Source organism: Giraffa tippelskirchi, chromosome 3 (genome assembly GCF_054371585.1).
Source record: "Giraffa tippelskirchi isolate mGirTip1 chromosome 3, T2T-mGirTip1v1.2.pri, whole genome shotgun sequence".
Lineage (NCBI taxonomy): Eukaryota > Metazoa > Chordata > Mammalia > Artiodactyla > Giraffidae > Giraffa > Giraffa tippelskirchi.
The window spans coordinates 183,753,268-183,765,899 of record NC_137277.1 but is presented as its reverse complement, the minus strand read 5'-3'; the positions used below and the strand labels follow the sequence as shown (position 1 = coordinate 183,765,899).

The 12,632-nt window shown below is 43.3% G+C and overlaps 1 long non-coding RNA gene across 2 annotated transcripts; it reads left to right on the top strand.

The window, feature by feature from the left end:
* The first annotated feature begins 1,025 nt into the window (after positions 1-1,025).
* On the top strand, positions 1,026-5,203 carry LOC145542611 (uncharacterized). 2 transcript variants are annotated; one of them, XR_014079973.1, is made up of 3 exons: positions 1,026-1,280; positions 1,443-3,969; positions 4,427-5,203. It is a non-coding gene; the product is annotated as an uncharacterized LOC145542611 (long non-coding RNA). The 2 variants fall into 2 exon arrangements; XR_014079974.1 differs by having other exon boundaries at positions 4,419-5,203.
* The last annotated feature ends 7,429 nt before the right edge of the window (positions 5,204-12,632 follow it).

Below are 12,632 nucleotides of genomic sequence, written 5' to 3'. Positions count from 1 at the left end.
AAACTTAAAAATTTCAAGATAGCAATAGCAGAGTGTTAAATCAAGCATGAGACCCTTCAGAGCACAGAGCCCCATGTGACAGCATGGGTTCCATGGCCATGAATCTGGGCCTGGCTCCAAAAAGCTGAATGTCTGGCTGCCGCTTCCTTGACATTTCTACTTAAATGTCACCTTACCAGCGGAGGCTTTCCCTGACCACATATCAACTGGCACCCGATCTTCAATGGCACCCCTATCCCACCAAGTACCTCTGATAAGCCATCCCAGTCTCATTTTCCTTCTGGACACTCAGCATGCCTGCAGAAAATGCTAGGTGGCATTTCAGGGAGCTCCAAGGAACTCTGGTCCTTTAGGTCTCAGCACAGAAAAAATTCCATGAAAGGCAAAGTGGTAGATCAGTGGTTTATTAGAATAGGATGCTTATGAGGCTTACAAGTGGGCAAGTGCTGCACAGGGAGAACTTAGTGGGCTACCGTTTCACAATCAAAGGACAAGTGGGGCGGGGAAAAGACCACCTTCCTCCTCATTCTTGAACAGATATCACACTTCCATCATCAGCACCTCCTCCAGGTTGGGCTGGGGAATTTTCTTGTCCCTACAGGGTCAAGACAGGACTGTCATGGCACAATGGAAAAGTTGTTCCAGGTCTCAGTACAATGAGAGTCTTTGCTTTGAAATGTCACCTTCCCATAAATTATTGTGCGTGTGTGTGTGTGCAGAGAGCATGTCCTAGGGCTCATTAACTTAGCTGAGCTCACTGGGCAGGATGGGCGCCTCATGCCACCATCTTTATTGTCTGGGGGCACGTCTCATGCTTCTGCTGCATGCACTTTATGCCAAGTAACCTGCTTGGTTTTGTGGTTAACCAACCATTAACTTCCGCAATTGATTTCCTATTTTATTGTTGTCTTTTCCATTAGCCTGTAAGCTCCAGGGACTTTAAAGTTTGAGTTTGAGTAAGCTCCAGGAGTTGGTGATGGACAGGGAAGCCTGGGGTGCTGCAGTCCATGAGGTCACAAAGAGTCAGACACAACTTAGCAACTGAACTGAACTGAATCGTTAACTTTCTTTCTTGAGTAATCATTAACTTACAGGGGTCTCCCACACCTTCTTCTTCTTTTTTTTTTCTTTACTTACAATTCTCTAGTGGGATTAACTATTTAATTACCTACTTTGTTCCTTTACTCTGTCCCTATCATTGCCATACTAATAACCCCAAAGTCATCCATCCTTCCTGGTCCCTGCTATTTCCCCAGAACTGGAAGAGTTCCTAACACACAGTAGGTGCTCAGCAGAGGTTGATGGAATGGAGGGAGGGAGAAAAAGAGGGAGGAAGGGGAAAAGGAAAATGTTTTCATTGTGGAGCAAGCCTGGGCTGGGAGAGAGGTCTGAAGTTGTGACTCTTAACTCTTTCAAATTACTGAAACTATTTCATGACTTAGGAGATCGGAAACTTAAAATCTGAGAGCATCCAGTGAAGTCCGGGAATCTGCTCTCCGTTTCAACCAAGGGACGAGAAGACCCGGCTGCAGAAAATGTCTTCACAGGCAGTGGGGGCAAAAGACAAGATGTTTTCTTCGGTACAACATTTGCCTCTGTGCAAGGATTTTTGTAAGTTAAAGTCCTAGAAGCAGAACTATCAGATCAAAGGGAATTTTGATAGTTATCACTAAAGTACACTTCTTCACATTGGACTAATTTACACTTCCACCAACTGAGTGTGAGTCAAATCTTTTGATGTTTGCCAAAGTGCTACGTGAAAATGTAATCTTGGTTTTCTTTTGCTTCACATTTCTCCTCTTATGAGTGATGCTGAATATCCATTAAAACACACTATGATATTGTGATTTATTAAAAGAAATACCAGAGAAGGCAATGGCAACCCACTCTCCAGTACTCATGCCTGGAAAATCCCATGGACAGAGGACCCTGATAGGCTGCAGTCCATGGGGTCGCAGAGTCGGACACGACTGAGTGACTTCACTTTCACTTTTCACTTTCATGCATTGGAAAAGGAAATGGCAATCCACTCCAGTGTTCTTGCCTGGAGAATCCCAGGGACGGCGAAGCCTGGTGGGCTGCCGTCTATGGGGTTGCACTGAGTCAGACACGACTGAAGCGACGTAGCAGCAGCAGCAAAAGAAATACATTTGATCTTTGGCCCCGTTTCTGATATAGAACTTCTGAAATCCTTGTCATTTCCTAAGTGATGTGGGCACTAAGAGCATCTCTTGTTCTAATACTTGTCTTTGACCCTGTTCCTAACACAGGGTTTCTAAAACCCTGAGGCAAGTTAATCAGACCCAAGGAGCGGGGGTCATTGGAACCTCTGATCCATAGCTGGTTGGTCAGAAGCACAGGTGATAACCCAAGCTTGTGACTGGCATCTGAAGTGGGAGAGAGGGGTTGTCTCGTGGGACTGAGTTCTCAAACCTGTGGAATCTGATGCTGTTTCTGGGTAGAGAGTGTCAGAACTGAGTTGAATTCTCAGAAGCCTTGCTGGGTCTGAGAATCGTCCAGTGTTGTCTGGGAGTCCGCCCCTCCCCCACCCCACATAGACTTTGGGATTGGGTCCAGGAATCCAAAAGACACTTTTAATTTTATTTATTTATTTATTTTTGGCTGTGCTGGGTCTTCAAGGCTGTGCGTGGGCTTTCTCTAGTTGCAGCCAGTGGGGGCTACTCTCTAGTTGCGGTGTATGGACTTCTCATCGTGGTGGCTTCTCTTGTTGCAGAGCACGGGCTCTAGGCATGTGGGCTTCAGTAGCAGCACGCTGGCTCTTTAGTTTCAGCACACGGGCTCAGTTGCCCCAAGGCATGTGGGATCTTCCTGGACCAGGGATCAAACTTGTGTCCCCTGTATAAGCAAATGGATTCTTAACCACTGGACCACCAGAGAAGTCCCAAAAGACACTTTTAAAGGAGAAACAATTCACCCCAAATCCCCACCTTTAACACGCTGACTTTAACTTCCTTAAGTTTACAGCCGATTTTCAGACATTTTTTTCATAGTTTTGGACAAGACAGAATTTAATGTTCTACTCTTTAGTTTCATTCATCTTTTTCAACAAATATTTATCCATATACTAGTCAGGATGAGTTAGGTTTGCTGCAGTAACAACATTATCTTGGCAGTTTAAAGCAGATTTTATTTCTTGCCCATTCTACATGTCCATTGTCAGTGTCTCTATTCCTTGTCATCCTCACTCCAGGGCCAGGCTGACGGAGCAGCCTTGAGGTGCATCCAGCCACCTCTGCAGAGGTTAAAGTATGGAAAGTTGCACACTGGCTATTAAAGTTTCTGCTCAAGAGTGACATATAGTGCATTCTTTCATGTTTCATTGGTAAAAGCAAGTCACATGGCCACAACTAACTTCAAGGGGTAAGAAAGTACAACAGGAGAAGAAACAAATATTTGGTGGCCTGCATGAGTTGCTACCACAGGCAGCATCTAGTTTGTGTCTGGCTGTCCCGGGAAAAGGGAGATGAATTCATCGTTGTTCCTACACTCAACATCTCCATGGTCAGAGTGACCCTTCTGGGGGAAACGCATAACAACCACTTTTAATAATCCCAGAATATCTCATTGGTAGAACAGACCATAATGTGCTCAATCATTTATCAAAAGCCTACTCAGGATATTTTTATTTTCCTTTCTTTCTCCTCTGCTTACAGCATTAAAATAACATTGCATGTGGAAACAACCTAAGTATCAATGGATGAATGGATAAAGAAAATGTGGCATATATCTGTGTACAGATATACATACACACACAACATGGAATACCATTTAGCCATAAAAAGGAATGAAATCTTGCCATTTGCAACAATATGAATGGACCTTGAAGGTGTTGTGCTCAGTAAAATAAGTCAGACAGAGAAAGACAAATACTGTATGATTTCGCTTATGTGAGATCAACAAACAACAACAACCAAAAAAAAAACAAGCTCATAGATACAGAGAACAGCGGTGGTTGCCAGGAGCAGGCAGTAGGGAATGGATGACATGGGTGAACCAGGTCAAAAGGTACAACCTTCTGGGTACAAAATAAATTACTCATAGGGATATAATATATCCTGGCATGCTGCAGTCCAGGGGGTCGCAAAGAGTCGGACACAACTGAGCAACTGAACTGAAATGATATAATATATAGCATGGTGACTATAGTTAATAACAACGTATTGCCTATTTGAAAGTTGCCAAGAGAAAAAAATCTTTTAAAGTTCTCATCATAAGAAAAAAATTTATACCTATGTATCCAGTTCATCCTAAAGGAGATCAGTCCTGGGTGTTCATTGAAAGGACTGATGTTGAAGCTGAAGCTCCAATACTTTAGCCACCTCATGAGAAGATTTGACTCATTGGAAAAGACCCTAATGCTGGGAAAGATTGGGGGCAGGAGGAGAAGGGGACGACAGAGGATAAGATGGTTGGATGGCATCACAGACTCGATAGACATGGGTTTGGGTAAGCTGCGGGAGTTGGTGATGGACAGGGAGGCCTGGCATGCTGCGATTCATGGGGTCGCAAAGACTGAGCGACTGAACTGAACTGATCGTGATAGATGTTAACTAGACTTGTTGTGATGATCAGTTTACAATATATGCAAATGTTGAATCATTATGTTGTATGCCTAAAACTAACATAATGTTAGATGTCGATTATACCTCAATGATAAATAAGTAAAATAACGCTGCACATAATCACATAAAAAATAAGTAAACATTGAGGATAAAAATTGTGCAAGCTTGAAAATACGTGGGTTTTTTTCAAATATCTTTCGATATTCATTTCTAACATAATTCCACAGTGATAAGAGAACAGACTTTGTATGATTTCAATACTTTTAGACCATGAGATTTTTGCACCTTATTTTATGTCCCTGGGTATGTTCCAGTGTCTCCTAGTTTATAATCTGTGGGAACTTTGTATCCTACTGTTGTGTGAAAATTGTATAAATTTTAATTATGTTGAATTGGTTCATAGTGCTCTTCAGGTCTACTATACCCTTCTACTTCTCTGTATAGTCATTCTATTAGTGAATGTTAAGAGTTTTTGAGAGTTTGATGTTGAAACTCCAACTAAAAATCTTAATTTATCTACTTAGAAAATAATTGCAGTATATAGTGGAACTATATGTAAACTTGTTCTGTAAAAATAAAATAAAAAGATCTGTTCAGACCCTCTGAAAAAAAGAAGAAAATTTTAAAGGAGAGTCTAAATAAAACCATATTTTCTGTTCTCAACAATAAATAGAAATTATCATAAAAAATAGCACAAGACTTGTACAATGAAATCTATAAAATATTGCTGAAAGAGATTTTAAAAGATATAAATATATGGAAAGACAATCTATGTTCATGGATTGGAAGACTCGGTATTGTTAAGACAGCAGTTCTCCCCAAATTCTTCTATATATTCACTTCAATCCCTGTCAAACTCCCAGAAAACATTTTTTTTGTGCAGAAATTGGCAAGCTGATCCTGATCCAACCTCCAAAGCTGTTCCTAAAATATGAAAATACATTGAACGCAAAATAAGCGAAACAATTCTGAAAAAGAATGAAGTAGAGGATTTATACTTCATGATTTCAAAATATAGTATCAAACCACATAACCAAAACAGTGTGGTAGTGGCATAACAACAGATATATAGATCAATGGAATAGCATTGAGAGTTCAGAAATAAACTCTTACATTTATGATAATTAACTAAAAAGAAGATAAGTCAAGACTGGGAGAAAAATATTCCTAAATATCATGTGTCTGCTCAAGAACTTGTATCTAGGATATATAAAGAACTCGTACAACAAAATAAAACAGCAGATAATTCAATTTTTAAATGGGCAAAGTTTTTGAATAGATGTTTCACCAAAGAGGATTTATGAATGGCCAGTAAGCACTTGAGAAAATGCTCAGGATCTTTAGTCATTGTAGGAATGCACATCCAAACCACAATGAGTTATCACTTCATGCCCACTAGAGTGGCTGTAATTTAAAAGAAAGGAAACAAGTGTCAAGGATGAGAAGAAATTGGAACACTGTTCATACACTACTGATGGGAATGTAAAAATGATACAGCCACTTTGGAAAACAACGGGCAGTTCCTCAAAGAATTTCATATGGAGTTATCTATCGTATGACCTAGCAATTCCATTCCTAGGAGTCTACCTGAAAGAACCGAAAACACACATCCACACAAAGACTTGGTGCTCAGGACACGTTTAATTTTCCTACTTGGAACTAAGAGACCTCAGGTATTTTTTACAAACTAGCAAAGTCTGCAAGGGCCTTTCAAAAATAGGAGCATCTCACAGCTAGAGAAACAGAGGCTATGTCCAAAAGAACTGAAAACACATGTCCACACAAAGATTTACGTGGAAATGGGAATTTCCAAAGACAAATGGGAATTACCTGGTGGCCCAGTGGTCAAGACTCAGCACTTTCACTGCTAAGGGTGAGGGTTCAATCCCTGGTGGGCGAAGTAAGATCCTGCAAGCCCTACAGCCTAGCCAAAAGAAAGAAAAGAAAAGAGAAAAAAAGAAAAAAGACTTATACATAAATGTTCAAAGAAGCATTTTCCCAAAGTGGAAACAACCCAAACATCTACTGATGATGAGAAGATAAATAAAATGTGATATATCCATATAATAGAATATCATTTTTACATTCCCATCAGTAGTGTATGAACAGTGTTCCAATTTCTTCTCATCCTTGACACTTGTTTCCTTTCTTTTAAATTACAGCCACTCTAGTGGGCATGAAGTGATAACTCATTGTGGTTTGGATGTGCATTCCTACAATGACTAAAGATCCTGAGCATTTTCTCAAGTGCTTACTGGCCATTCGTAAATCCTCTTTGGTGAAACATCTATTCAAAAACTTTGCCCATTTAAAAATTGAATATTAGAATATCTGTGACTGCTAAGTCTCTTCAGTCGTGTCGGACTCTGTGCGACCCCATAGACGGCAGCCCACCAGGCCCCCCCGTCCCTGGGATTCTCCAGGCAAGAATACCGGAGTGGGTCGCCATTTCCTTCTCCAGTGCATGAAAAGGAAAAGTGAAAGTGAAGTTGCTCAGTGGTGTCCGACTCCTAGCGACCCCATGGACTGTAGCCTACCAGGCTCCTCCGTCCATGGGATTTTCCAGGCAAGAGTACTGTCATGGGGTGCCATTGCCTTCTCCGATTTGGCCATAAAAAAGAATGAAGGACCGATACACAGTACAACATGGATGAACCTCAGAAACACTGTGCTCAGTCAAAGGAGCCAGATGCAAAAAACACACATTGCATGATTCCATTTACATGAAATGTCCAGATAAGGCAAGTCTCTAAGACAGAAAACAGATTAGCGGTTTCCAGGGCTGAGGGTGGGAATTGGCGTGAGAGGTCTCTTTAGGATGGTTGAATATCCTAAATTAGATTGTGGTGATGGTTGTACAACTCTGTAAACTCGCTAAGCCATTAAATTATACGCTTAAAAGAGGTACATTTTATGGGATGTAAAATTATGTCTCAATAAAACTGTTGAAAATAATGTGACAATTAACCTCTAAACAACAAATTAATTTTTTCTTTAATTTTCTCAGTATCATTTTTCAGCCTGTTACCTGACCTCCTGAGATTGTTTCAGACTTTGTGCTCAGGACATATTTAATTTTCCTGCTTGGAAATAAGACGACTCAGGTCTTTTATACAAACTGGTAAAGTCTTGCAGGGACCTTTAAAATCAGGGGCATTTCACAGCTAGAGAAACTGAGGCTCAGAGAAATAAAGGCTCTTCCCACGGCGGCATAGAAACTTGGCAACAGCTCCATCAATGACCAGCAGAAGACTGATTTCATAACCCAAATGCCAGTCACTGAACAACTGATCTGGCTTCAGCTTGGCACAGACAGCCCCATCGTGTGTTCTTGCCAGCGCCCCTTTAATCTTTCTGAAGATCTTGTCCCAGCCCGAGATGCTTCTCTAGCCTTTCCTTCTCGGGCGTACAAGAACAGTCTCAACTTCTGGGTCCTCAAAAGTCCAGTCCTATTGTCCATTAACATTATCATGTTCTTTTGGGTCTAAAGCTTCCCCTCTCTGATAAGTCAAGGGAGGAGATAGGAGTAGAAGAGGTATTCTTTGTCTAGTGTGGTTGTGATTGAGGTTTAGTGTTTCTGGGCAGCTGGTACCCAAGGGCAGATTCTGTCTTTATGGGGTGCTTTTGTGGGTTCCCAAGAGAAAGCCCTACCAAGGCTTCATGCTGCATTCCAGGCAGGGTGGTGGCCCTGTCCAGCTGATCCCTTCGAACCCCCACCCTTCTGTTTCTGCATTTCCCTGCACCTCTCCACTGTGGGTGCCTCGCCCTGGGAAGAAGCACCCCTGGGCAGGTTCACAGCCACCTTCCTTTCCACTTTCCACCCACAGAAACCATCATGCTTCCCTACCATCTGGGCAAGAGCAGCCTAGCCCCAGAGGAACTGGGATGCGGGGCTGCTGGGCCCTCTCCATATTTCAGGCAGGATCTTTGAGCTTTACGGAAACTACCTGGTAGGCATTTCACACCCCCCGCTCAACCTCCCTTCATAGCTGGGTAAACTAAGACCGAGAAAGAGCAAACAGATCCCAAATTAGAACCCAGGTTTGCCTGACACCAGAAGCATTTTCTTTCTTCCACATCAAAGTTCTTACTGGCCAGACTGAGGTCATTAACATCATTAACAGTAAATATTTAATGCATACTTGCTGGTGAGACAAGTCAGACCACATGATTTAGTCTGACTGGAAGCACAGAGCGGGGCAAAGCACAGGAGCAGGAGGGGGAGAGGTTTGCTCAGCCGAAATCTGGCCTGAGGCCCAGGTTCACGCGCCCAGAGTAGATCTCGATGGAAAAAATAAATATCACCGTGTAATCTGCAACCTAGGGACCCAGGGACAGGAGGGGGAGGTGATATTAATCAAGGCCGAAACAGTGGTTTCCAAACTTTGCTGCAATGGGATCACCCAGGGATTTAAAGAAAAAAAAAATACCGATGACTGGACTCCACCCTCAGACATTCTAATTGAATTGATATGAGAAGCAATTAGGGCATCAGGATTTTCAAATGGGTTTCAAAGTTGGTGGCAGGGACAGGATATGTGGGGTGGAGGGGCAGGAGCAGCTGGAGGTCTCTTCGGAGGAAGTGGCAATATTATGAACCTCAAGGCCTGAGGTTCTAGGGCAGGGAGTTAAGGGTCCAGGGCAGTGGGCTGGCCCAAAGTGGCCCTTGGGAAAGATTAGCTGGAGGACTCTGGGAGGGAGGGGAGGAACAAAAGAGAAAAGAAGCAAAAATGCAGTCAGAGAACTGAGTTTGAGTCCATTAACGTTCTGTGTGACCCAAGACAAATGGCTTCCCCTCTCTGGGCCTCAGTGTCTCCGTCTTAAAAAGGTGGGGATTGAATTTGATGATGGCTAAGGGTCCCTCTGGCTTCAGGGGTGGAGGACACCCCGGCAGGCTGGAGCTAGTGTGAGATAAGCCCGGATAGAGTCCCAATCCGCAGTCCCCATCCGTAGAAGATGCTGCTGCACACCAGGCTGAGCTGGGCAGGTATAGAGGTCCATGAGAGAGGTCCTCCACGGCCCCTCCCTGGACTCCCTGACCACTCCATCAGGCTGCCAGAGGTGGTTCATGGAAATTTCCTCTCAGCCCCTCTAGCTCAGGGAACGTGGCTACTGTTCCAGTGTCAAATGGAAATTTCCACTCTCCCTCTGACAGCTGGTGGGAGACATGTGCGTTGGAGCTAGAGACACAGAGAGGTCACGGCAATGACGGTGGGGGAGGGACACACCTGGTTATAGGCTACATGGGCTTCGTCAGTGGCCCAGGCGTCTTCTGTCAACAAGTGTTTATGGAGTAGCTCACCTACTGCATTCACCATATTGCCAAAGAGTGTTCAGACTCCCACACAACTGCACTCATCTCACACACTAGCAAAGTAATGCTCAAAATTCTCCAAACTAGGCTTCAATAGTACGTGAACCAAGAGCTTCCAGATGTTCAAGCTGGATTTAGAAAAGTCAGAGGAACCAGATATCAAATTGCCAACATCTGTTGGATCATAGAAAAAGCTAGAGAATTCCAGAAAAACATCTACTGCTGCTTCATTGACTACGTTAAAGCCTTTGACTGTGTGAATCACAACAAACTGGAAAATTCTTAAAGAGATGGGAATACCAGACCACCTTACCTGCCTCTTGAGAAACCTGCATGCAGGTCAAGAAGCAACAGTTAGAACTGGACATGGAACAATGGACTGCTTCCAGATTGGGAAAGGAGTATATCAAGGCTGTATATTGTCACCCTGCTTCAGTTCAGTCAGTTCAGTCGCTCAGTCGTGTCTGACTCTTTGCGACCCCACGGACTGTAGCACGCCAGGCTTCCCTATCTATCACCAACTCCTGGAGCTTGCTCAAACTCATGTCCGTTGAGTCAGTGATGTCATCCAACCATCTCATCCTCTGTCGTCCCCTTTTCCTCCTGCCTTCAATCACCCTACTTATTTAACTTATATGCAGAGTACATCATGCAAAATGCTGGGCTGGATGAAGCACAAGCTGGAATCAAGATTTCTAGGAGAAATATCAATAACCTCATATATGCAGATGAGTGGCAGAAAGTGCCATGGCAGAAAGTGAAGACGAACCAAAGAGCCTCTTGATGAAGGTGAAAGAGGAGAGTGAAAAAGCTGGTTTAAAACAACATTAAAAAAATGAAGATCATGGCATCCGGTCCTATCACTCCATGGCAAATAGTTGGGGAAACAATGGAAACAGTGACAGACTTCATTTCCTTGGGCTCCAAAATCACTGCAGATGGTGACTGCAGCCATGAAATTAAAAGATGCTTGCTCCTTGGAAGAAAAGCTATGACAAACCTAGACAGCATATTAAAAAGCAGAGACATTACTTTGCCAAAAAAGGTCCATATAATCAAACCTATGATTTTCCCAATGGTCATGTATGGATGTGAGAGTTGCACCATAAAGAAGGCTGAGCGCCAAAGAATTGATGCTTTTGAACTGTGGTGTTGGAGAAGACTCTTGAGAGTCCCTTGGACAGCAAGGAGGTCAAACCAGTCAATTCTAAAGGAAATCAGTCTTGAATATTCATTGGAAGAACTGATGCTGAAGCTGAAACTCCAATACTTTGGCCACCTGATGTGAAGATTGACTCACTGGAAAAGACCCTGATGCTGGGAAAGATTGAGGGCAGGAGAAGAGGATGACAGAGGACGAGGTGGTTGGATGGCATCACCGACGCAATGGACATGAGTTTGAGCAAGCTCCAGGAGATAGTGAAGGACAGGGAAGCCTGGTGTGCTGTAGTCCATAGGGTCGCAAAAAGTCGTACATGACTGAGCGACTGAACAGCAAAACCTACTGTGTTCTGGGCCCTATTCCAGGAGCCAGGGACTCAGGACAGGACAGACACCTGTCTCCTAACAGGGGGACGATAATAAGCATGAATGCTGTGACTACAATGAGGGAAGGTAAAGAAAAGACTGTGATGCTGGGGGCAGGGAGGTGGCTGTTTTAGGGAGGGTGACCGGAGAAGGCCTTGCTGTGGATAAAGCAGCATTTGTGTGATTACCAAGGGAAGAGCAAGTACAACAGTTCCCGATTATCTGCCGTTTCCCTTTCCTCGGTTTCAGTTACCCATCACAACCACGACCAACCAGTTAAATTTGTAAATAAATTTTTTTTAAATAAAAATGTACAAAAATAAACAACTCATAAGTTTTAAATCATGTGCAGTTCTGGGTCACATGATGAAATCTCGTGCGGTCCAGTTCGGTCCTGGCCAGGCCTAGAATCATCCCTTTGTCCAGCACATCCTGCCAGTTACTCACTCAGTAGCCATTTGGGTTACAGAAAGACTGTCGGGTGATGCAGTGTTTCTGTTCAAATCACCATTATTTTACGTAGTAATGGCCCCAAAGCACAAGAGTAGTGATGCTGACAATTCAGATATGCCAAAGAGACAAGTGCTTCCTTTAACTGAAAGAGTGAAAGTTGTGGGCTTAAGGAAAGAAAAAAAAAATTCCATGCTGAGCTTGACTGGATCTTCTCTCCATGGGATTGTGAAGAAGGTAAAGAAATTTGTGTTAATTTTGACATCGTGCCTCAAATTGCAAAAGTTATGGGCACTGTGCATGATAAATGCTTAATTAATCAGAAAAAGGCATGGGACTTCCCTGGCAGCACAGTGGTTAAGACTTTGCATTTCCAATGCAAGGAGCATAGGTTTGATCTTTTGTTGCGGAACTAAGATCCTACATACCCCATGGCACAGCCACAAAACATGGAAAAGGCATTAAATTTGTACAACAGGAACTTTTGAAAGAGAGAAACCACATTCACATAACTTATTACAGTATATTGCTACAATTGTTCTTGTTATTGTTTAGTAGCTAAGTCGTGTCCAACTCTTTGGGACTCCATGGACTGTGGCCCGCCAGGCTCCCCTGTCCTTGGGATTTCCCATGGCAAGAACATTGGAATGGGTTGCCATTTCCTCCTCCAGTGGATCTTCCTCACCCAAGGATCAAACTGGTGTCCCCTACTTTGGCAGGCGGATTCTTTACTACTAAGCCACGCAGGAAGCCCATAA